Here is a 27,473-nt window from a genome sequence, read left to right as displayed (position 1 = left end):
TCTACATCCAGGTGCTTGTTGAAAAGTTACAGTTTGCAGATCCAAACATATAGCTTACTCTTACAGTAATAGCTCAACTGGCCTAATTAAGTCTGAACATCATCCTTTGCTTATCACAAGGAATCAGAGAATTTAGAAACAGCACAAGGGCAAGTCCCCAAATAAAGACAAATCAAACTGCTCAAGGAATTCAGAATTTATACTGCATTCTGTTTAGTGCAGCCCCCGATGTGTATTCACTAAAGCATGGGAAAATGGTAAGTTTGAGCTTCTCCACCAAGCAGAGTGGGCTGCTCCTGCCTGCTGAAGCACTGAATTTCCAGAATACATTTAAGTCTAATGTTGCATTTTGTGTGTATGTGCAGTCTTATTTAAAGGAGTGTAACACATCTGCAGACATAATTTTGCATTTAATTATTTATAGTAATTCCATCTTACATTCAGAGTACCAAAAGCCATTTCCAAATGATTTACATACATAATTACCTCTCTTCACTCTTTTTTAATCGCATTGGAAAGGCACTGGTCCCTAACAGCCCACACAGGCCATGTTAAAAAGGGATCACAGTGTCTTGCCAAAGTTGTATTACTCCTTTACCCAAGTATAAGATGGCATTCAGGAAGGTCCTGGGAAACTATGTGGTGGCAATAGTATAACAGAAAATTCCATGTTTAAGTGATCATTTTATAGCTAAGGGTAAATATCAGTTTCACAGCTCAGTTTTGTAGGTGCCCAAAATTAATGGTATACCCCCCAAAGTCTACTAATTAATTGTTGTAATGTGACTGAAATAGCAATATTTTTATCTTAACGACTGTCACCTAATGATGAGAAATGTATTTATTTTTCAATTAGAAACAGACCTATTTGACATTTTGCACAGGCCATTGAAATTTATTTGTAAGTTTTGTCAGAAGACCCTTTGGGAATAAGGCATGATGAACTCTCCAGTAAGAGCTTCAGTAATATGGATAACAATAAATAAAAGGCATCTGAGCAGTTAAACTGAACAGACACTGGGGAATGGCCAGTGGTTCTATAAACTGGAAAGTCACACTGAAAATCACAACAGGCTGCCCAAGGAGTACAAAAGGAAAAAAAATTCAGACCATCCCCAGCCCCACAACTCTCCAGTACAGACAGTTCCTTTCTGCTGCAGTATACTACAGCCCCCAAGTAAGATAAGCTGTAATGTCAAAGGACTTTTTGCCATGATAAGTGTTTTAATGCAAGAACAACTGTATCAGAAAAAGTCACACCCTTAACTGAAAAAGCCATGCCGGAAAATGTAAGCGGGTAAGAAAGCCCTTCTCTCAGAAGCAGCTATTTTCAAAAACAGAGATGCTGTTCCCTCTGTCTATTACTGGGGGGAGTGTGCGTGTGTGATCAATCAATCATAAAATCCAAATCACACCTTACAGTAACTGAAGCATTAGATCCAATCTTCTAATATGTACATATAAACACTCAAATGTACTATAAACACTCAAAATTTCAATAAATCACCACATTAAATGAGAGACACCAAGCCAACTCACAGCACATCATATTTACCAAAAGGCACGTGTATGTTTATTCAAGTACTACAAACAGCTTCATGAAATACATTTTTTTGTCAGGAAACCAGCTTCATAAAATTTATAGTGCAGTTACAGATACCGACTACTGTTTACAAAAAAAAATTCTGAAACTGGTATTAATATTTCAGGTTACTTCTATCTTTCAAAATCCCCTTCCTCCTTCTCCTCTCCTAACCCAAGAGGGTTTTGTCACAGGATTCACCTCAGAGGAAGTGGTGTTACACAGTTTAAACAAACTAAGAAAGTTTTAGAACAAGAATGCCATAAAATTGTTCATGTTAACATCCAGAAAGAAAAAAAAAAAATCTCAATTTTTAAAAAGCTTATGTTCCTCAGTAGTCAGTCTGGAGAGTTAGATAATGCACATACAGATAAGTAACTTTAAACAGTTACCTGACAGCAAATAATACCTGATAAGAATCTACAGTAACTTCAGGGCACATTAAAAAAAATCCCTCCCTGAAATCTAAAAAAATTATATAAAATAATTTTAAAAAACAACACTGGATTTGAGCTGGGATCTCACTGTAGTTCAACATATTATTAAGAAGACAAAGGAACTTAAAAGACTTATAAAACATTTAAAAGATACTGCCAATTTAAGATAGCACATGCCCACAGTTGTTTGTGGGGTTTTTTTTAAGTTTAGGAGAGTTATCTGATCAAAACCTTACAAAATCAAGTCATTTTAGAGAAGAAAAGCCCAAAACAAAACCTGCCTTCTTCCTGGTAGCTTACGATTTCTCTGTACAAAATACCACGTGAGCAAAACCTCTGTATGGGACCTCGTGCCAAACTGGCAAAGTAAATGAGCAGCAGGCTTCTCAAGTGTTGATACAATCCCAGTCACCAGCAACAGAGATCAAGGGTACCTATTCCCAGGACATACAGCTTCCAAGGCAGATTTTGACAATGACATAGTAATTTCCTTTATATCAACCTTTTTCTGACAGTTCTTTCAACAAGGTATCTCTTCTCACACCAGAACTATGCTACTAAGTCTAAAAGAGGTGAAAACAGATTTGACAAGAAGTTACTGGGGAAGGGACAAGGGAGTAGCAAAACAAATTAAAATAACTTTTCTTCACTGTTGTGCAGTCTTTGTTGTACACTGTTGCAGCAGTCTTTGAGGAGTAACAGTTACCTGAAAGGCTCATGTAAGTGACAAGTCAGGCAGTGTACTGGCAGGGGGAAGAAAGGGAGCTCTATTTTGGATGCAAAAAAAAGGACAGGGAAAGAACAGAGAAAAGACAGAATAATTTTATAGTCCAGGAAAGAGTCAGGGGGATGGACTGTGGAAAGCTACTGAGCAGAAATTACTACATGGGGAAGTCATGAGGTGACAGGAGGAAGGAAGAGGAAGGGCAAGGGCTGGGCAGCACTGGGGTGGTGCAGCACTGTGGGCAGCAAGAAACCCAAGAGGTAACTGAGCCATTGTGAACAGACTGAGTTTGGGTGAAAACTGAGTTGGCGGGGAGATGGTGAAGAAGTAAAACATCCATCTACAGAAAATGAAGTTGCATTATCACTTGGTATCTGCAAAAAAACCCCAACCCAAACCATTTACAAACTTGCACTGTTACCCCTTCACTCAATATTCTGGTACTTTCTGTATTTTTTGCAATTTTTATTTAGTTTAGAATAACATTTGCCAAACTTGCTCCTTAAAAAATTAATACATCTTTATAATAGGGATATTATTTATGGTTTGCACTACAATTTCCATCATTTTCAGTGAGAGCGTTTTGGCACCAATGACACTGGATTTGTTCTTGCCATTCCAAATGTTTCCTACTGAACTTTTAAAAGGAAAAGCTGGCACTATCTTAGGAAGTCTAGGAACAAAAAGTAAATCATGACTGTGGTACTTACTAGACAACATACTTATCACGAACAATTATATTCTTTTTTAGCAAATGTTCCCAGCTCATGCATCTTCAGAATTTCCTCTGCTCTTTGTTTTCAAAGAGGAAGAGACTATTTCACAAACAAGAACAGTTATTTATCTTGCACTGAATGTAGGCACCATTATCTTACTTATTAACAGAGATGCTGCAAGTTACATACTGGACTCTAAACAGAGAAATCCAACACTAAAATAAGTTTATCTGACCAGAAGTATTGCATCATATGTGTAGTACCACGCCTTAGTATCGATGACAGTAGCTCAAGAAACAAGCTGGGTTAGAGAACAAGGGAGAGAAAAAACAAAAAAAAAAAAACAAAAAACCACACCCAAGTCCCAAAAACTTACTCGAAAGGCATCTACTCTGTGTAAGCAATTACTTCCTGTTTTTACTTTCTCCAAAACACTGAAATCAGAGACCTAGCACAGCGGGCTGTGAGTGATCACAAGGTTACATAAAGAACTGGCAAAAATTTAAACCTGAGACCTCAAACCATACAAAAGAGTGAACATTTGTATCAGTTTCTGAGACACAGTATTATTTGTGTAATGAAACTCATCGACACTCCTTCATTATTCCCAAAACTTAGGCAAAAAGGTCTCTTGAAATGGTTAAGAACAAAGAATAAAGCTAGAAATCTGTTTCAAATTAAAACTAAACTTCCAAATATTTATGAAGGGCAAGAATCTATGTGTCAGAGTTGTCAAAACAGCAGTTGTTACAGGCCTCTTCCCATATAAAGTACCAAATTGCTTTTCAACTGCCAAAAAAAAAAAAAAAAAAAAAAGGTTATAACTTTAAGGAAGTAACGATCACAAAAAAAAAATTAAGTAATAAAATGTTTCATTAAGACCATATCCTTAAAATACTAAAGTCCCTCCTTAACTGGCATCCTCTGATTGTACAGAAAAATGAAAGATCCTGTATTTAGAACTGGAAGAATAATCTACAGTAAAAAAAAAAATAAATCTTGGAAATTATGCACATTAAGAAACCAAACATCCAACACTACGTTTGGTAACCCGCTTATTAAAACCTCATTATTATGAGGTTTTCTAGGTTGTGTTAATAAAACATTTAAGTAGCCACAGGTAAAGCACAGCAATAACTATGTCAGGTTGTAAAAAAGCGTGATTGTTGTCTAGCTTTACCAAAGCCAAATGAAGCAGGTGACTGGGAAAAGCCAGTGCAGATTCCCTAAATGCAAATCACAGCAGACTAACCCCATGTCATGGTTTAATCCTGACAGAAGAAGAAAATTAATTCTATCCCAACCAAAATTAGAACATCTGATCACCTTCTATGACAAAATAGCATTTCCTGTCAACATGGAGATAGCAGTGGGTATTGTTCACGTGGACTTCAGCAAAGTCTTTGACACTGTTTCCCACAGCCTTCTCCTGGACAAACAGGCAAGATACAGATCAGATGGGCGGTCTTTGAGGTGAGCAGGAACCAGGCTCACAGGCTGCCCTCAGAGTTTCACATCTATGGGTTTTACTCACACTGGCAGCCTCTCACAAGTGGGGGACGCCCAGGGATCAACTGGGCCTCACACTCTCCAATGTCTCCCTAAATGACCTGGGTGACGGGATTGAGAGCACCATCACCAAGTCTGCTGACACCACACGGGGTGGTGAGGTGGATGCATCAGAGGGAAAGCCGTCTTACCGAGAGCCCTGGACAGGCCGGAGCAGCGGGCCAGCGAGAACAGGACAGAGTTTAGCAGAGACGAGCGCAAGGTCCCACACAGGGGACGACACAACCAAAGGGCCCGGTACGGGCTGGGATCTGCACGGGTGGGGAGCGGCCTTGCCGAGAGGGACCTGCGGGTCCCGGTGGGCAGCGAGCTGAACAGGAGTCAGCAGTGCGCCGCTGCAGCGGCAAAGGCAAATGGGCTGCAGGGACATTGCTAGCGGAGGTAAGAGTTGCGATCGTCCCGATCTACCAAGCGCGTGTCGGGCCACACCTGAAGTACTCCTGTGTCCAGTTCTGGCCTCCACAACCCACGAGAAGACACAGACAGAGTGGACAGGCTCCAAAGGAGGGACACGAAGATCACCAGAGGCTGTAGGATGTGCTCTATGAGGAAAGGCTCAAGGAGTTTGGTCCTTCCTCCTCGGAGGACAGAAGGCTCGGGGGAACCCCATCACAGTTTTCCAGTACTTAAAAGGTGGCTACAAAAAGAATGGAGGCTCTTTCTTCACAAGGAGGCCCACGGAGAGGACAAGGGGCAACCGATACAAGTTGCACCAGGAGAAGTTTCACCTTGATATAAGACAGAATTTTTTTTACGCTGAGAATCAATCACTGGAACGACCTCCCCAGGAACTTGGTAGAGTCCCCATCAGCTGGAGTTCTTCAAGAAGCAGCGGCACAGGGTGTTAGATAATCCCATCTAGGCTCCCCTTCCCCCAACAGGTTGGGCCAGATGATCTTTTCAGATACCTTCCAACCAGGGCTGTTCTATGATTCTACATAGCATAAGCCCACCTAAAATTGACATCAGAATTTAGTTGGACAGATACAGCTGGAATATTGCTCAATTAGGGTTTTTTTTATATAAATAAAATATATTAAAATATAATATGCATATAAATTATATGAAAAAATTATATAAATATAAATATTAGACAGCTGTCTAAATTCTGTGTAAGTTTCAAGATATATGGCTCAGAACATGTAATTCAGTCCTTGCAAACAGAAGAGGGAAGCAACTAGCATTAAAACTACACTAGAAGGTGAGACAGAGAAAGGTAATTTCCCTCCTTTTAATAAAGGATTTAAAAGACCAAAGTATCGAACTTTTAGAAACAGTAATTATCCACCTCCCCTCCCTGATCGTGAGGTAGGAAGCAGAGATTGACGCACAAGATGGAACAGGGCAGCACACCATGACATTCCTCCCCTCAGCACCTAGCACAGACCTTACTTGGAAGGTACAGTCACAGCCTACACTCACTATTGGTACCGGTTTTTATGTTAAAACTTCTTTAACATTTTTATTGGTATCACTAAAAACCACATTTTTATTGGTATCACTAAAAACCACATTTTTATTGGTACCATTTTTATGTTAAAACTTCTTTAACAAGATTTATTAATCTATGCTGAAAAGATCAAATTTCCAAAGAGGTCATTCCAAGCTATTTAAAAATGCGAAGGAATCCCAACCTAAAAATGGGACTAGGAATAAGATTAATAAAGGAGTTACCCTTGAAACTGTGAATTCCTATCTCCCATTGACTAGGTTCCCAGTTACTTCCCAGCCCTAGCCTTTTAACTTTCCTTCACCTCTTTAGATCATTTCCTTCACTGATTTTCCTGCTAAGCAGTTTACACGCAAACAACAGAAAGCTGTTTCTAGCCTCCAACAATTTGTGAAAGACTAACAGTTTTAAGCCAGCTTACTAACTCAACATCAGAACTACTGAATCAAAGAAGTGAAAACGAAGTAAGTTAATTTACTTATTCCCATGCACTTCTCATACAGCACTTCTGGAAATGTTCAGTACATAAAGGAAAGTGATAGCAGACATCATAATATAGAATGTCACATATAACAGAAAGAAATACTCTGCATAAGTACCATAAACACCTTAAGCTTTTCTGCTGAAACCTTAAGAGCCTCACAAATGTATCAGGAAACTTGCATGCAAATGACAAAACAGGAGTTTCATCTCTTTGCATTTCTCCAGGCACAACGTGAGAGTATGAATTCTACAAACTCGTATTTTTTCCATTGCCTCTTACCAGAGAACCACCAATTGCCACAGGTAGTAATGGCAGTGGAGACACTTTTACTTTCCACTACTTTGGTGTCTATTAGCCTCCAAAATAACTCCTTACAGTTCAGTGAAAAACATGGGTTTCAGTGTCATGGTTCAGAGCAGTACCATGGTTTTCAGATAAAGTTGCTCCAACACAGAGATTTAAACATGCACATTGAACCTGGACTTGAAAGAGCTGCCAAAATGAGTCCTCATAATTACGCTGCCAAATACCACAAAAGTATTTTATTTCAGAAATCTGAGTTCCAATTGAAATAACCTTCTCAAGTATAACCCACAGAATTACATAATTAATAGTGCAATATCACAAAACTCGATTTAACACAGCTAATGCAAAGGAGTACAAGTGGAGACAAAAATTAAGAGAATTACTCTGCCTGAAAAGGCAAGATTAGAACTGAATTCAGGAGCTGTCATAAATTACTGTGTAGGAATTGCAAAGATTATGCTGCAGCCACATGGTCTACTGTATTCATAAAATAAAACAAAGAATATCAAGTAGCATAATTGCCTTCCCTTTTTGAAAAAAAACCACCAAAACCAAACCCCAAATCAAAACAAAAAACCACTACTAAAATATTATTTGTGGTTCTCATGTACACACTTCAAAAAAAGACATGAAATATCAGCGTTCAAGGAAAGGCTATAAAAATGATTTGGAGAGTAGATGACCGACTTGTAGGGATTAGCAGCTTGACCTATTTGGTTAACTGGTCATAGAGGTGACAGGGCCTTTCAGTCTTGCTAACGAAAGTATGGAGTGACTGAACATTCTGGAGTGAATCAGACACTTTTGCCCTTCAATAGAGATGGAAGTTTCCTAACCATATATGTACAATACTGAGCCAAACACGTTTTAATCCAAGTTCTACTATCTGCCTGCACTGAGATCAGAGTACCGTCTGTTTCTGAAATCTATGAACCTGCCCTTCCTTCTTAGGCTCTGGGAAAAATCAAGTTCCACATGCACAATATGCTCATGTTATTTGTAGCTTCCAAAGCACTGCTAGTATTCTAGCAATTTTTTTTTTTTTTTTTTTTTTTAATATCACCTTCCTCTGCTGGTAGGTTGGTGACAGCTGGAGACTCAATGTCAGACAGAAGGCACAAGTAATAAGAGACAGAACCAAAAATCCTTAGCCCTTCTCCTGTGCTCAGATCAAAACCGATCAGACTTGCCATTAGGACAAGTTTTCCATCAGATCAGGTAGGATCTTTCTTACTATTTTTTAATGATCTTCTGCAGCATGAAGTGCAAACATCCCATCTGAATAATTCAGTTCTATCTTACCTGTGAAATGTCAGTGACAAAAACTACACAAGTTCCCAAATACCTTAGTTCGTTGCACTACCTTCTTTGATGCATACAGCAGTTTAGTCCACTGAAAATGAACTGCTTAGGTTAATGTTTTTTTCAAGTTAATAGCCTGTAGAATAAAAAGGGTTGCGCTAGAGAGGTACTCTCTCTATGCCTTATTGATGAAACTGTAAAATTTGTTGAACAGAAAATATTAGTGACAAGGATTTTTCCAGCCTGCTTTATTTCTACATGAAATTTTTTCACTGATGTCCAAGAGTCAGGTACACATGCCACTCAGTACTACACAAGAATGAGTCCAGTCATTAATTTTTTCATCCTATAATTGTGCAGAAAGTATCTGACGCCAAGACACCATGAAATTCAAATATTTTTCCACTGTTAACATTCATGGATGGAGGCAGCAGTACCAGAAAACACATGTAGATTTCTTTTTGCCATGAGGGTCATGAGTCCATACAAATAAAGAGGTTTAACCCAAATACTACTTATTTTTAGGTTTCTGTGAACCCACATGCACTTTCCAAGCCTCATGCCAAACATGCCAATAGGCCAGTGCCCTCAGATTTTTGAACAAAGGTCAAATCAGATCACCAGCTTTTCAAGGGCAGGGCCCCAGCTTTATCCAACAAGTATTTAGAAAGCTTGAGACAAACTGATCAGCACGTCTGACCCAGAAATGAAGACTGGCCTTAAACTGAAGTTACAAAAGCTGCTAGACTTAATTCCAACACTGGATTTGCGGAAAACACAAATGCACACATCAGTTTCTTGAAGAGCTAAAACCGACAGAAGCAAAATTGGATGTTTCATTTGCCAACGTAATAAATCAGGTAAGAAAACTTCCATAGTTTTCACATACACGCATTTGAAATCAGATTTTCCTAGGAAACAACACACTTAAAAGTCATCACAGTCCCCAAATTCCTTAACAGTACCCCACACAGTCCCCCTGGAAAGAAAGCCATCTGCTTACACAGAGGTGGCACTTACTGGAGAAGAGCCTACTGCCGCTTCACAGAGCAAGTTCAGGGAGACGCGCAGTGGTTGCACCAGTGGCTTTATACAGAAACGAGAACTAGGTCAGGAACTATGATCAAGGACAAGGTTTTACCCACTGTCCATCATAAACTTGGGGATGCTTCTGGCACAGCAGGTCAAGAGGAAGTGCACACAGCATAGGCTCTTCCCCACGGCAGTGGAGAGGCTGTAGCACTGCATGAGAACTGTGGAGTTCATAAGCAGCTTTACCAGAAGGCAGAAGACTCCAGAGCTCATGCCAATGCAGGACACAGTACAAGTTGCAAGTTGTCTACAGGAAAGTCAAATGCATACTCTAAGTGCAAATACAAGAGGAAAGAGAAGCTTTCTTCTTCCCTCAAGATTTTCTTTTGACTTCAAGGTCTAGCAAAATAGGCAAAATGAACAAAGTACCTCACTACTGACCACAGTAGCATTGCTTCACTTTTCCTATAAGGTTTTTTAAGTAGTATTTTCTGATGGTGCTACCTATCCAATGCTATCCTTCTTCTAAATAAAGGAGGGTGGACATTCTAAAATCAGACATGAAAATCTACGTTTAATAAAAGGTTTGTTAGGGTTTTCAAAAAGGTTATTGTCTGGGAAAACAGAAACAAGAAAAAAATTCCACCCACATACCCAATGCTATCACAGATATACCCCCCCCCCCAAAAAAAATAATATTTAAAATATCTTTAACTTTCACAGCTACTGAAGACACTCAGAACCTATACTTGCAGAAAGTGCTGTGAATAACAAAAGCTCCTACAAAAGGCAGAAGAAATTAAAACTCATTTTTTAAGAGGAGCGTAGATACTTCCCTGATAATTTAAAAATGCAAGAAATTTCAGTTAAAGTATTCACATCTAAAATATTAGTATCACTATGCATAAAGGATCAACTGAAACACAGCAGTGCATAGGCAAAGTGGCCTCATTTTGGCCAGGATCCAGTTATTTTCATGCAGACTAAATAGCAAGGGGTGAGATTTCTGAAATGTGTTGGCAATGAACAGAATGTCATTTAACCCTTTGAACTGTTCTGCAAAAATAACTTCTTCCAAAACAGTTGGATGCTATTTTGTATCTTTACTTATTTAAAGGACAAAGGAAAGTAGTTACAGAGTCTTTTTCCCCCCCCCTCAGTTTCACATAAATAGTAAAAACACTGACCTGGAATTGTTAAAGCTACGACTTCACTTTATGTAAGCATGAGAGCTATTTAATAGGTTTATTGTTTTTTTTTTAAAAAAGCTAATTTTGATAAAACACTGAACACATCTCCCAACCTAGAATGAAGAATCTGTTGACTTACTCATTTGGGTACTACCCTGGGAAACAGAAGACTTCCTGGGACAAATCCTTAATGTGATCAGATACAAAAAATGCAAAGACCGGGCCATTTCAGTTTTAAATATAATTGCAGTGACAATGTTAGACCAAATTTAAATGCACTGTATTTCAAGAGTTCACGACAGCCATAGAAATTACGATAGACTGTAAAGGACAACTCCACACTTTACAGTCCAAGTATACAAACCCCACAGATCATTAATAGTGAAGGTGGCATGCCCACGATCCCTCCAAATTGCCTATGAACATGTATGAAAAAAAGACATTGAGGCACTGCTGCTCAATCTCACCTCCTAGTATGAAAAAACTATACCTAAAGAACAGTTTTCCACTTACTATTACTGTTCATTAAGAGGTTGAAACTGGAATGTTTAAAGAATGGAGCAGGAAAAGATTCTGAAGGGGTTTTAACCATAAGACATCTAAACATGGAGACTGGACTTACTGGAGTCAAATAAGTAAACAGAAAAGTTTGGTGTTCTGCATTTTTTTTAAATAAGGAAGTCTACTAAGAAACATATTCTAAAAATCAAGCACATGAATTATCAGATTCTGCTTTACAGTTTATTCTGTAAGTAGAGCTTTGCGATTTATAAGAAACCTGCAAAAAGGACTGCAAATACAAAATACTCTAGTTCAACTTTTTCTTTCACCAGAAATCATTAAACCTTAATAACAGGTCTTACATACACTGATTCAGAGACAACACATTCTTATTGAAGCAAGGGCAAACTAAAAGTGCATAAGCACATCAATTTTGCCTTTCCAGGCTGAAATAATGTATTAGTACATTCCTTATAGATCACAATAAGGAACAGTGTCACTAATGTTAGATTGTACTGAATGATACCTATTTTTGTTATGCTAAGACATCCCATTCATTAAGTCTTCTTGTGTTGTTCTGACCTCCTGCTCTTAGGTATGTGGTCTGGGGGGAGGGGGGAATCCAAGAAATAAACTTGCTCATCTATCAACAGTGATAATTAGTTTTCAGGGAATTTGACAAACATGCATTCCCTCCTCCCCCTCTTTTTTTTTTTTTTTTTTTTAAGAGCTTATATTTCATTATGCAATTTTTATCTGAATCAGAGGTACACTAAAACTGTCTTTTTTTATAAAATATCCCATTTTTATTGATGGATCTGTTAGGCAATGATATCATAAATCTTAAGTATGCTCTAGCAGCATTTATTGCTACTCAAAATTATGTAATAAACCCCAATAATAAAATTCAAGAACTACGTTAATTTCTTTATGCTTTTCAAGAAATTTTAAGAAAGTTACAAGCAATTAGCATAGCTGCTCAAAAAGATTATTAAATCACAAAAAGAAGGATGAAGAGGCTATGTAACAGTGTGCCACCACTTGGCAACAGAGCCACAAGGTGAACTTAGTTGTTTCTCAATGAATTCATGATTAATACATCTATAACTTTGGAGATCCTACAGCAAATGCCCCACAAGAAAAAAAACCCTGCATAATTACAAGACTGGTTGGTTGAGATTTTTGAGATGGAACTAACCTGAATATTCATGACTAGATGCATGAATTCAAACCATTATTTTCTGGCAGAGAATCCAAGTAACTCAGAAATTGCTGCAGCAATTAGAGTGCACAGGCATTATGCTGGAACCAGCAAGTTTCATATATAAGCAGCACTAACGTTGTTGATGTGCGTGTTACCAGTTTGAGCTAGAAGAGAGTGAATCAAAGTACATAAATGAGGTAGAGGCTAATACGAAGAATGGAGATTTCAAGTAGGCTTGAATCAGGCAAATGAAGGCAATGGAGATCTTGAATTTTTCACGAATTTCTCACTCGAGGTCAGCTGAGGCTTTTCTAGGTGGCAGCCCCCAGTTCTTTTACAGCACCTCCCAGTTTTGATGAAGGAGGAAGGGAAGGATGGAAATACAGGTGAATTATGAGACCAAATTAACCTCTTGACAAAGTAGAATCAGACAGAATTTTAAAAGCCTGTATACAGGAGGAAACAACTATCTTTGCAGAATGCAAGCCTAAGTATTAATTTTGACGTAAACTTTCCATATGAGATTTTATACTGCACTTACACATAAAAACAGCTTTGAAATGTGTACCCCACATATATAGCCCTTCTATTTCCAAATAAGACAGCTAACAGCCAGGCTTACTCAAATTCAAAAAAACTCCTTTACATGGTGGTTAATCAGGCATTTGTAAGCCCTTCAGGTAGTTGATAAATTTTAGGGAGACAACGTGGTTTACACCATCTTTTATCCACCCTAGACTGAAAATTTCTGGACAGTGTTTAAAATAGCATTAATATATTTATATAGGGCATGTATCTTCATCAAAATCTTAGAAGTGACAGTAAGATAAAAGTTCATCCCATTACACAGTTCCCAAATTCAAGAGCATTCTCTTTTCCGTCTCTCAGAATGCTCTCTACAACTTTAATCTACATATTAAAAACATATAAATTATGGATAAAAGTGTTACTGGAACTCATTTTCCTGTATTAGATGGTTGCTTGTTCTGTATCAGGAAATAGTATGTCAAGAAACCCCCATGAATTCTATTTTAGGACCAACTAATGTCTCTTTTTCTTTTTCCCAGGGGAGGAAAATTATGCAGTCATGTTTCCTACTTCAGGGTAAACCTCAAGGGTCATGCACACCCACATGGTAACAAATTAAACACCATGAGAAAACCACCTTCCTGATTATGCTGTCTCCCTTGTCAGGCAAGTATTGCACAACTGAACACGGCTGCCTAAGCTAACATTATGCAAACTCAAGACTTACCCTCCAGCTGAGGTTCTCATTGTTTCCACCTGAGAGTGGCAAAAAGACACTTCTCTACAGGGTTTCAGATTTACATCTGGGGAGAAGTGTCTCCCCAGCTTCTCCAGTCACTGTAAATCATGCAAACACAGTGTTTAATGGACATTTCAGCAAAGTTACTGTCAGAATCACAAACAATTGTCCACAACAGCCCAGACCTTAACATTTCAGGAATCATGGCCACTCTCACACCTTCTACCAGGCCTATTTCTTAACTAGGACCATTATAGTCTCCAGACGGTTACATAATTCAACCGAAGAATCAACAGAATAAAGGAGAACGCACAAAACACAGAAGGATATGCACAAACCATGGCAGAAAGATTCTGTTTGCAATGCAGGAGGACAAGGACTAATCCAAGCCTGATACTTGCTCAATTACTATAATGGCTGTAGAGCCTCACACATCACAATTTGATTGACTGGCAGAACTACTAATGCTCTCCTGTCACAAAGGCTCATTCGTAAAGGCTGCCTTCACTGAAGAGGGCAAGCTGGATGCATTTACATTTTGGGTCTGGTTCCAGTCATCCAGTCCAAGACCCATGGGGACACACATCAGCTCTCTCTCCTACTCTTCCATGCATACAGCTTTGAAAGAATCAGTCCCAAACACTCAAATCCTCTCCTACGGTCCAATCCTAAACATTAGATAAAGACGGAGCTGCAAACCAAAGTATCCAAAGGTCACAATAGTTTTGCATGGCTGTAATGTTTTACAAAAGTAAACAAGCATTATTAAAACCAAAAGAAAAAACCGAAATCATGCTTGTGTGCATTCTGCACTTACTGAATTCAAGTCCCAGTGTAAAACATGAAAGGCCCAAGTTCTACACATGCCCATGCTTCCAGATTAAACTGAACAATATCCATCCGCATAGACTAAGGTCTTTAGGCAAGGATTATTGTAGCTGAAAAGCATCTGAAGATTAACAGCAAAAAACCCCAATGTATCTACATCTGTCTTATTACTGGTTGTCTACAAACAACTCCACTATCATACTGTCTTTATTACTGTTTTTTACTCTGATCCCTATCCAAATGACCCCTCTTCTATGGGCAAAATGCCATCCACCTTTCAGTACTACAACTACCAATAGCTAGAAAATTAAAAACACAGTACACCTGCTTATGTTTACCTAGTAGGAACCAGAGACCTTTCCTCACTGTGTTCTAAAAGTCACACCTAGGCAGCATTGGGCTTATAATCCCAGAAACAGAAATTTAAGTTAAAATAATGAAAATCAAGTATACATAGTTATGTCAAATGAGTTGGAGTCAGACAAGGATCCTAAATAATCCACACAGCACTGTTAAAGTACTTTCATTCCTGACTCAAGTTGTAAAATTAACTCCTTCGAGAAACCCTACTGCCACTACTTTATTGCTGAAATACGCACGTACAGTTCTTTCAAGTTCATTGAAAGGCTACTGGCATGAGAAATTGCAGAACAGTGACATGCACACAGTATTCAAAGCCAGAATTCTAAACCCAGCTTTCACAGCTATTTCCCAAACAGCATGCAGTCGGATACATGCCAGTAGTTTCTGCCCATGTGAAGTCCAAGTGATCTCAACAAAACCTTAGAATTTGAGAAGCAGCTCTCCAAGGAGATGGGCAAAACTACTGTGTGAAATGAAAACAATAATCACTTGCATTAGAACTGGCTTGCGGTATTTGTTTTTACAACAGCATTATTTTATATGAAGAAACATCTACTCTTTATAAAGTCTTTGTTTCCATATTTTGTAACTAGATCATGCTTTCTCAGGAGCACAATACAATTCAAACTCGCCCTTGACAGCTATTCCCACATTGTGCCTGCCACATTGCTGAGCCTACACAACTAACTGTGCAGTCATGCTGTGAGCTGGGTAACAGACTAGGCTAGGTAATTTGTAAACAATCCCCCCCCCCCCCCCCCCCCCCCATCTGAAACTGCAATCAGGTGCTCAACGGAAGTTCCTGCTCTTAAGGGATTTCAAAACAATCTAACACATCCACAGAAATAAATACATATTGGGCCATAAGCAACTCCCACTTCATTGGAATTGTTCAGTAGCAAAACATCCAATGAACCCTATGAAATCCAACAAAAATGTTTTCTATAGGGCCACATTTAGGTAAATGAATGACATTTACTATCCCATTTTTAATATTAAAATGTTGCCTTTCTATGCATATCCTGACACCCATGTATACCATCATGTCTCTGCTCGAAATCCCACTTAAGATATATGCAATCTATATAGATCATTCGACTTCAGCTACTTCAAAGACAGAAATTAGTAGCTTCAGATTTAATCATATTTTTTTTCAGCCCAAAAGAGAAGTCTGGCAATTCTAATGCTCAAATATTAAGCCCAATGCTTATTTAGTCAACTGCCCTGATTTTATAAGGAAGAGAACCTGTAGCATTCTCTTTTGTATACAAAGAGATTCTGTAGCTGCCAGAGTAAGAACCATTTGGGGTTTTATAAGTAAATGTCAAAACTTTATCTAAAAGGGCAAAAATTGCCAAACTCAGTCAAACTAGTGGTTAAACTCCAAATACCCTGATTAACTATGGCTAGTGAGCAATTTTAAGAACAGTGTAACACACATTCATCTGCAGTGATTTGTTGATTTATTCTTTACACCATGAAAAAAGTTACATCCATTTTGACATCCCTTGTATAACTGCTATACAATGTTTAACCTTACTTTATGCTGTGCTAAGCTCTTCACTGTAACAATATCTCATAGCATAAGTCCCATGGGCTTATACAGAATGTGACTTCTTAAAAACAGGGTGTTTTAAATACATTATGTGTAAAAAAATCCTCGAGAAATCCTCTGTTTAATGTAATCCAGATTTTTAGAACTGTTTCTGACTTTCAATTTATTTTTCTCATCTGTCTTCTCTAAACTAAACCAATCTTAACTTTCTCTCTTGCCTCATACTTGCCCACTATTTTCTTTCCTATTAATACCAGACCTTACTATAGAATTTCAAACATCAGCTAAAAATGAACAGGAAATACTTTAAATTCCACACACCCACCCCTTAATTTCATGAACTTCTATGAACATCACTAAAAATCAGGTTTTTTTAATGAAGATGTTTAATGACACAAAATTGCAATATATCTCACTGGCTTAAATTATTCTCGTTTATGAGTCTGCTATCAGCCTTATCCTTGGTATTTCTTTGTCATCCTCAAGTTCCTTGCACTCCTCCAAGTCTCAAGCAACCTACACAAAACTGTTTAAATTTAATTTGTTTCAGTTTTCTAGATCTTTCATAACGTAGGAATAAATTAATGGTAACAAAATCCAAACAGCCCATGAAGCAGTCACTGTACTGTATCTCCTTGTTGCAGATTTGTTCTGTGGCAGATACTAGTGTCTCCATCAGCTATTCCCTAACATTTTTCACAGGAAACTAAACTAATCTAATCCAACAAGTCTTAAAAAGATATACACTCACTCTTCTTTGGGGGGAAGAGAGGGAAGGAAGATTTTTTGGATTTATCCTCCAAAGATCAAACTGCATGTCAACATGCATCTTCATCTTCACTTTACAAGGCAGTTCAGATTTTATATGTTTATGAGGCACAGTGCCAACACAAGAAATACACCTCTAAGAACATTTACCAAAAAAAAAAAAACAACCACCCAGAAGTGTGTCACCAGCTAACATGACACAATATTTGGAAAAAAAAAAAAAGTTAACAGACATGACTCAAAATAAGAAATCAAAATGCCAGATCTGAATATGCTGCTAAAAATATAAATTATTCCAATGTTGACTGCATCCCTTTCAGAACTAGCTAAAGCATAGGTCATACCTGCAGGGAATACTATTCTAGAACATGTAATAAAAGATTATTCCAATTTAAGGCAACAGCAATACTCAGCTTCAATTTTGACAGATAAATGAATTTTAAAAGCATATAAAGCCAGAAAGCTTTTTGCTCTCTCCATTGTGTAACAGTATATTTTCAGTTAACAAATTACCTGGTTTACCAGAAGGGTGAAGCTGATAAGTCATATTCATTAAGAAAATTAGAAAAAAAATTACTTGGCTTTTCAGTAATTATTTCTATTATTTTTATCACTCCAAGGCAAAACATTACTTACTTTAATCTGACACCTTTTCAGTTACCGTGATAAATCCTACACAGCATAGCTGAAAAACATACTTTAAGAACAAAAAGTCAAGGTAACCAACTTCTACAGTTTTCTTACTGCACAGACATTAATACAGTCTTTCAAAATACCAGTATTACTGAATACCTTCTCACTGCAAGAGCTTTAAGATGACGTCTGCTAAGTCATCCACTCTTTGGTGACTATCGCCAGTTTCAGACTTCAGATTTTTTTATTATATGAGACTGCCTCTATTTCACACCTGTTTAAACTAAAAGAGAGAATGTCTAAATAATAAAGCAGAAGAAACACAATTTAGTCAATATTCATATAATAGTGAACACTTCCTCAAGCTTTAAATTATTATTTATCAGCTTTCAAAATCATAACTGTCAAGCACTTATCCCAAAAAAATCCATTTTGGGATGTAACTTTGCTAATATTAAACATCTGCAAAGTGCCATTTAATTAGTTGATGTTAGGCCTATGTAATTATTTACCATTCATATTCACCATTATGTGTGAATACAGCAATTTAAAGAAATAAGATCTAGTTCTCAGTCTTCTACATTACTTCTAAAAACATTAAAATACTGTTAAACTTGTGAATAAAGAAAACAGATCTAATTTAAGCACACAGATAGGGCTAGACACTGCTTTGGCAATTATTTATACCAAAAATCAACAGGAAATTCAACTAACAGCTGAAGGGAAGTCAATAACACACATTGAGCAGAGTCAGGAAGGAACCTTTCAAACTTCATTAAATTTCTATCCTGTCCTAACCAAACTACTTTCCATGCTTGAACTTCCTTCCAAAAACGAAGCTTTGTAGATGAACACTTAGAATGAATAAGTGAGGCAGAGTTAGAGAATGGAAAAATATAAAGCAGATACTGTATTTCTGTCTCTGTTTCTGTTCATAACTAAAAGCATATCCGGTAGCATACAGTACTGATACAGACGAAATAATTGCAGAAAAGAGCGCACAAGTTCCCTCCCGGGTCTGAAATACCTCAGCAGGAATTAAATCACGACTTAACATGTCCTAACAATTGAATAAATCAGAAAAATATTGTAACCTCAGGCAACATTAAGTCCCCAATTTGCCAATTAGTGTCTTTCTGTCTGGGAAAAGGCAGTAGAATCTTTTTCTTTGTCAAGTTTCCTCTAAAACCACCTATCTTCTATTATACAGAGGTATGGGAGCGTCTTTCATTAGTGCAAACACAAGCACGATGCTTCCTCAAAGGATTACATTCCAAGCTTATTAGATGGACAGTCTTAGGACCATATACTGGAACAACAGGGCAAGACAGAGCAACATGGTATACAGCATTTTCACCACATCAACCCTTCAGCTTGCATCAACTTTTTTTTTTTTTTTTTTTTTTTAACAGCTCAAAGGAGAATTCTCAGAGAAATATGAAGACAATGACATAGCTGTGCACGTGTTGTGGGCAACTTCCTTCAGTCACACAGAACAGCATGAGAAGAAAACAATACAGGGCTCATTATTAAATCTGTTGAATATGATCATTCTGTGTTGATCTGGAGTTTCTTAACGCTAAACACAATACATATATATGCACTACGTAAGATACGATGTAGTGTATTACATAAAACAGCATTTAAAACATCCAGCTTGTCTAACATTTATTGTCCCTTGATGTAAGTATCTGTATGCCTCAGAACACAACTGGTCTATTTGTCCAAGAAACAGACCACAGGTGTCCCTGCTGGTCTCTGGACAAAATCTGGGCAAGTTACTGTATCATCTTTGACTAACAAGGCAGGAATCATGGGAAAAAATGGATATTCTGGGTCAAGGAGTTCAAATCCCAAGGTACTGTGGAAAACTACGTTATATCCCCTCCCCCTTCCCTTACATAAGCTAACCAGCTCCATCTTAAAGACAGTCTTATTCCACTACTCCTAGGGGAAGGGTGTTGCAGACTTCTATGCCTCCGTTGCTTAGGAACCATCTTTTCTAATTTCCAGATCAGGTTTATTCTTGGATAGTTTATATCCATTTGTTCTTATGCCTCAAGCTTAAGCTCTTTCTACCCACCTGTGTTGTTTCACTCATTTTTATGAAGAGCAATCTCTTTCACGTGTTTTCCCATATCAAACAAAGCACTCGGAGTCCCTCTTACAGAGAAAATTCTCCATTCCCTTCGTCATTCTAAGAATCAGTTGCTGTACCTCTTCCAGTCCAAATACATTCCTTTTTTCTTGATGGTGGGTGATAGCAACTAGACACGGTATTTCAGATAAGCTTTCACCAGCACCAGGAAAAGTCAATACCACTTTTCTTCTTTAAAGAAAAATATTAGTAGGGCAACAGCAGTATTCCTGTTATCCTACCACTTTTCACAGTTGCTAACTTTGATTTTTTGTTATACGATCATCTTCACTTTTTTAATGCTATTAAACATGACTCCTTTTCCTGCTGGTCATGTCCTAAGGTCTCAACTTCGTTCTGTGCAAAACCATCTTTTATACTGATGATACTTGATACCCGATGAGAAAACATGAGATTGGCGTAAGAAATAGGAATGTATCAATGTTTTTAATGAAAATACTAAATATTGAAACTGACTCTTGACAAATACTACTACTAACATACTTCCAACACATCATCTTCTGATCATCCAGTTCTATCCATACTTGACATATCCTGTCACCACTTCAAATCAATTTTCACAGAAATACCACTCTAGTTTTTACATGGAATCATATTACACATTATATGACCCCTAAATTAAAAGAAGTCAGCTCTGACCATGTATCCTCTCCAAGAAGTCAGGTATCTTAAAAAAAAAAAAAAAAGCCATTATATTTCTGTGATAGCATCTTCCTTTGTCAAGAGCTGCATCACTTCATACCCCATTTTCATCTTACCTCCATACAGGATAGCTTCTCATTCTAAATCAACACAAATACCTGAATATTAAGGTCACAGTAGTGATGCAATAACTATCTCGGACCACCTTTTCTTCTAAACATAGTGGCTACTTTTGCTGCTCACTAGCCATCCAAAGCCCTTCTGCCTTAACATTTAATAACAATTCTTGCCTCTAATTACACGGACCACTTCGAAATTTCAGAGTAAATATTACATAGTCCCACTGATCTGCACCCTCAAAGTTCAACTTTATCTTCATGGAAATAATTTTTATATTCTCACTTCAGCAAGACCTATTTGCCACTGTGCATGTGTTCAAAACTGTCTTCACTGAAAATCAAGGCAAACTTTTCATGTAGTCTTTCACCTGTAACTGAATTATTCTAGTCTTACTTCATTGTCTCCACGCTTCCTGACAAGACAGGTGATCAGGTTTTTTTAAGGTTTTCTGTTTTCTCCTGATGTTACTCTGCTATTAACTTTGTTAGATCTTGCATCTCCACTTTGTTGTATATGAAAAAAACAACATCAAAGTTTGGTTAGATCACAATTTTTTTATACAGTTGCCAGAATTACCTGCATTTATTGCTGTATCAAAAGTTCAGCCACAACAGAAGTAGCTGAAAGCACCTCTTCAAGTAAGTGCTGAACATTGCTGTAAAACTGGAATTGCAAGAACATTTGGATGCTAAACTAAGTTATAGCCTTTGCAAGTTGAATGTTCACTTTATCATTACAATAATTAACAGATTTTCATGACACTCAGAGAGGTCTGGGTCTTTTTTTGCTTCAGTTGAGCCTTTCTTTCTTTGTTTCTTGCCCTAAATGATATGTATCTAAAACATGAATAAAAAGATTAACGCCACGAGGTCTCCCCAGAGCGAGAAAAAGAGAAAGCAAGTTAGGGCTGCTTCATTTCAGCTTTACCTCAGACGTTACAACCAAATTAAAAAACCTGTATTGTATTTTGGTTTGATAACACACTGCACACACACTGTAACACTTAAAGGAAAAAAAGTCTGCAGAAACAAGGTTCAAATTTAGGATTACTATAGCAACAGAGAGGAGGGAGGGGGAAATTACCAGATTACTCCCTCAGATCATCAAATCCTTGAAAAAATAAATTCAGATTTCAGTTTCAGTCAAACGAACTGAATTCATCCTAGTAATTAATGATTAGCACATCAAATTACAGATTAAATTAAACAAGCAAGAAGTGTAATACAAGTAGTAAAATAGCAAATACAAAATTTCAGACTGAATGACCTCACCTTTCCCTTCTACAATTAAATATTTGGTATCACAACAGGTCTTCAAACCAATAACAAATAAGAGTATTATTTCAGAAGGTGTCTAGTCCTGATTAAAGGTCTGCAAAGAAAAAAAGAGGCATTTGAAATGTGCCTCATTCTTAATTGACTCCAGTAACTACACTACTGCAAATGTGCAATAATGTGCCCCCATTTGACATGGAAGTGTAATGAATTTCTGAAAATATAGTTAATATAGAACTAACATACGTGAACACAGTAATGACAATGCCCTGAAAACCAGGGAATGTAGAAATAAGCTTAAGCTCTTTAAAAAGGTGACATGACAGAAAACAAACCCAGGATATCCTAAGTAACTAATTACCTTACCTACATGTCCTTCCATTATGCAATCTTTGACATTCTTTGTATTTTGGGGTTGTTTTAATAAATGCTTAAAAATAATTAGCATAATGGACACTATTCCAGTGTCATATCATACTTACGTTAATGCCTGAAAAAAAAGGCAGGAAAAATAGTAGTCTCAGCCTTTCTCAGAGACCAGCTACTTCACATTAGATAGGACCCCAAATCCATTAAATATACAACAGAAGCAACGAATGCAGCTACAAAGGTTTATTTTTGACATTGTGAGCTTTGCTTGAAGCATGGAGGGTTGTCTCCCCACTTTAGTGGTGAAGTATTGACCCATAAAGACTCTAAGCCTCAGGCAACTTTTCCACCAGCCAGAATGTTCAATTAATAAGGCTGCCCTCATAATTCGCAAGACTGCTTAAGTCCAGCTTTTCTGGCTGACATTCAGCTTTTAACCATGCTTCCCAGACTTCTGTTCACCATTTCTAGATTTTGTTGACCAGCTGCCAAAATGCTTTTTATTTTCTGGTGGCTGGGCAGACCAGAGGACAGTTTGAGAGACTACCTTCTTCCAATTTGTGCAGCAAACTGTTCACTGTGTTCTCTGCTCTTGGCTCCTCCCCAGGTTGCTGCAGTGAGGGAAAACCGGAGTATACTGTAAGGGCTATCATTCCACAACTGTGAAGCAAGGGTATAAGTCATCTTAACTGAGGTTTGTTTCCTTGTACTTACACCAACATCTCCATTAACAGGCTGGAACGGAGTCAAAGAAAGTGTCCTAGATCAACAATAAAGACTATGGCAGATCCAGAAGTGGACGTCCCACCTGTCAAATTCCTTACCCTATGTTGCAATCACAAACATCCTCTCCTTCCAGGAGAGAGACAAAAAAACTCAGTATAAGACGATCCACATAACTCAGCAGCATCAAGATTAGTGCAGGTTCTAAAGCAGATTGAAAGGAAAGTGGGAAGAAGACACAGCCAGACATTCAGTCACAAGTAGCAGCAAAGAGAAAAGGATGGTCCTCTCTGAATCCAAGGCACAGAAATCAACCACCTTTCCTTGACATGTAGAAGGCAAAATAGCTTTCCCTTAGATTAAGTATATATATGTTATTTCCCTCTTCATCCAAACCATGTAGGATTCATTTGCTTTGGGAAAACTCTAAAGAATTTACTAACTTTCTACCCAAATGCCCATACAAGCAAACAGGAAAAAAAGATTAATTTCATTTGTATAGCTGAGATCTAAGCAAACACCTAAAATCATTCTTAGTTTAAATTTTTCTGCCTATTAATAGATTCAAGAATAATTTAATACTGTACCACAAAAGTTCTACACAACCAAATAAATTTTTACTGTATACTTCTGGCCACCAACACTTCATGAAAAATAATTTACAAGAACAAACGCTACTTCCCTGACATCTTCATCCTTAAATCACTCAGAAGATATAAAATTGTTCTGAAATACTTCCAAGCTATCACTTATAACCACAACTACCAGAATACCTTCAAAAACTTACCATCTAGTAAGTTTTACTTCAAGTCTAAGGGGACACATACACACACACACGACAACACACCCCACACCTTGCTATATACACATTTAAACTTACAAACGATAGCCACAGCAAGGAAAGGAAGTTTACTTTGGAATCAAAACACAATCTTGTGCTTTACACTGAACCTGTTATTCATATCATATGGAAACTTGAAGTGACATGAAAAAACAAAGCAGCAGTTTAGTTGTGTACAACTTTACCTAAAAATCATGAAGAACTTCTCAGTAACTGAAAGCACCTAGAGGAAGATGCCAGAACTAGCTAAACATGATTTCCTATCAACTGAAGTTTCCCATGCTTCCCTATTTTTCCTTTTTTTATCCCAAGTCCTCACGTTTTCCCCTATATCCTCCACGAGTCCATCCTCGCTCCTCCCTGCAACTGAGCACTGGCCCACCTAGGCTGGCCACGCAAGTGGCAAAATACACAACTGGTTTGGAGCTATCCATACACTGACTGGCAGGCACATATGTAATAGCTACACAGCCAGATGCTCCTGCTTCTCGAAACAAATCAGAAGCCATGTCCCTCCCTTAATAGCGGCACATGTTTGGCTATCAGACTACCCCACTGCTGGCAGAAACTTTCTTTAGACTATCCCACTGCTGGCAGAAACTTTCTTTAGACTATCCCACTGCTGGCAGAAACTTTCTATGTTTGAAGTCACCATTTTCCTGTTAAATTCAGCAGAATGTAGCTAACGGGTTCAGAAGTTGAAGCAAAAAATAAAGTAAGTCCCTTTAACTTTGGAATACTTTAAGCTGTGTTGATTCAGATTTACTATGCAAAGCTTTGTTAGACAAGATTTTTTGAAGGAAAAAAAACCCACAAGTGCACTGCGTCGCTCGGTTAATGCACAACAGCAGCAATGTCTTCTGCCGAGTTTTAGATGGAACGGATGTTTCATGTACATACATACTTTATAGATTTTCAGCAGTATTTTGTAGTGACAATACAGAGAGAAATTATTTGATCTGTTAAAAAAAGACTAAATGCAAAGTATGCCTTATCCTTCACATCCATAGTCACAATGCAGGAACAGTAACTTTATGATCAGTACTATATAACAAAACAAACAAACAAAATAAACAAACCACAAACCAACCACCCCAAACCAACAAAAAAAATCAACTAACCAAAAAACCCACAGAAGACAACCTTCATTGGTCAAGGTTCTCCCAAACACTTGCTGGTTTACTCTGACATCAGTTATAATAAAGCTGAAATAGCATATCAGACCTCTCAAGATTCAAGATCTAAAACAAGAGAGAGATAAAAAGTATAAAAAGCACCACAACAGGAATCTGAGATTTGTACAGACAAAATGAAAACAAACCCATAATACATCAAACTAGGTTTCTATGGCTGTGAGTCAAATTAGGTTTTAGGCCAAAGCTGATTTTACATATTTACTAATTCCAGCCAAAAACCTAGATGATCTTAGGTAATTTGATTTCCCTCTAATCTTCAGTGTATAAGTGTACAACATTTATCTACTAATTTGATGAGAAAGTATCAAAGATACCATAAAAAGTTACTGATTAACTGCATTTACTGCTCACTGCTTCCATGACCCCTTTCCAGCAATTCAATTAAGTATATGGAAGAAAATCCCAGAACTCCAGAACATTTTACTCCCTATCTTTTCAGATTTCATGAGTCAAGATCTGAAAAACATACATAAAATACATTGCAAACATCAATAATTTTAAAAGACAAACCAAATACATCAGTCAATTACAAATGCAAAGGAATACTTGCTTCGCCTGAAGAGCATGGAAACTCCCAAATCTCAGTTTTAAAGAGCAGCTCCTAATATCCCAGTTTTAAAACCGAACTAAAATGCAGTTTCATGTCTGTTGATGTTTAATAAATCTGTGGGGAAAAACACTTTTGATGTCCCGCTTGCTAATGGACCTGATCTAAAGTTGAAAGGTTGAGCTTTCACTGAGTAGTTTGATCCAACAGAGCAGGCAGAGATCATTCCTCAAAATGCAATAAAATAAGCAAGGTCAAAAGGAAGAAGCTAGGAAGGTGCCGAAGAAGTTATTACTCCTGTTTGGCTACACCTTCAAGGACATTTTCAGTTTCTTCTTAATGGTCAGAGTCAATCCAGCAAAGCCAGCGAGCATACATGCTGGTCAGCCAGCTTGACTGGCAGTAGTTATTCAAATCCATCTCTACACTGAAACTTCATTTGCCCTGAAATGAACAACGGTTAGGCTTTAAAATTCCCCAAACTAAGCAGCAATAAAACTTTATTCAAGACCAGGATCATCGGTCAGAATGTTAAAACCATAGCCCTCATCACAAATGACATCTCATCTTATAGCTGATTTGAAAAGCAGTAGTTCTAAAACGGGTGTTTCTTGCAGTCTCTGCCCTTGCAACTCCTGCAACTACTAACCACTAAAATTTCTGAACTGACAAAACCACAGTAAACAACATCCTGTGATTGGCAAGGAAAGAAAACGATTATTTGCTTCAATTTGACTAAAAATTACCAAGATTATTCTCAACAAACAACAGACACTTACTAAGATGGTAACAGATGTTATCATAAAGTTATGTTGAACACTGCTTGAAATTACTACAGAACCTTTTTATTGTACATGCAATACTTTAAAGTGATAGGAAAAGTAACCACGGATAAAGGTAATTTTAAAGTAAAAAATCATCATAGATAAAGATATATAACCAGTACTCTTGAAGGAGCATTACCTCTAACGAAAAGCAGCTTTCCTCAGGAAATAAACTGGTTTACATGATTCACACTTTACACCTTTCTTTACTGACAGGTTTGTACAGGTACTGTTATCAGCCCTACCAAAAAGGGGTATTTTTGAAGAGAAATGCTGAATAAGTGGCAAGACTAGGTAATGTTTTCCTATTCCCCTGAAAAGGCCGATTAAATTATATGAATAAAAACTGCAAAACGGGTAATCCAGGAACTTCTATTTTTAAAAAATATCTGCTTTTGAATCTGTTAATATAGAAGATGTATAATTTAACAGAGGAGTTTTAGACAGGTTCCTCAGGAGATGTCAAATGACCTGCACAACAGTATCAGCAGTTTAAACTTACATTCACAGCTGCTCACAATCACTTTTTAAATATAAAGCCCTTCTCAATCTACAAGTGTCTAAGAAATATTTAGTTATAATATGAATTACTAATACAGTGCTATTTCAGAGATTGCTTTCTGCCACAAAGCATAGTCCAACAGCAAATTCTAATTTAAAAGCCATCAAACACAGAAATTTAGCATTATTTTTTCACTTCGTGTCCCCACTATACAACAAAAGCTACACTTCTTTGATACGCTCTCTTTCATAAAAGTAGTGGGCAAATTTTGTTACTATGAATTTTTCCCAGCAGAACTGGCTCATTTGCATAGCAACATTTGGGATTTACAAATTATTCACTATTCACCACTGCTACATTTCTTAA

The 27,473-nt window shown here is 37.5% G+C and overlaps 1 protein-coding gene across 14 annotated transcripts in view; it reads right to left on the bottom strand.

Moving 5' to 3' along the window:
* Positions 1–27,473, bottom strand: part of ADD1 (adducin 1) — a 66,404-nt gene that overhangs the window by 36,148 nt on the left and 2,783 nt on the right. The window contains exon 1 of one of the 14 annotated variants that reach the window (XM_055796648.1): positions 25,160–25,279. The exons of 11 other annotated variants lie outside the window; for them this stretch is intronic. The gene's annotated coding sequence lies outside the window, so the exon portion shown is untranslated. Of the gene's footprint in view, positions 1–7,086; positions 7,108–22,102; positions 22,126–25,159; positions 25,280–27,473 lie in introns of those variants that run through there. 2 more of the 14 variants (XM_055796647.1, XM_027790931.2) reach the window with 2 other exon arrangements.

Source organism: Falco peregrinus, chromosome 2, assembly GCF_023634155.1.
Source record: "Falco peregrinus isolate bFalPer1 chromosome 2, bFalPer1.pri, whole genome shotgun sequence".
Lineage (NCBI taxonomy): Eukaryota > Metazoa > Chordata > Aves > Falconiformes > Falconidae > Falco > Falco peregrinus.
The sequence above is the reverse complement of the archived record's forward strand: the minus strand, read 5'-3'. Positions and strand labels throughout refer to the sequence as shown.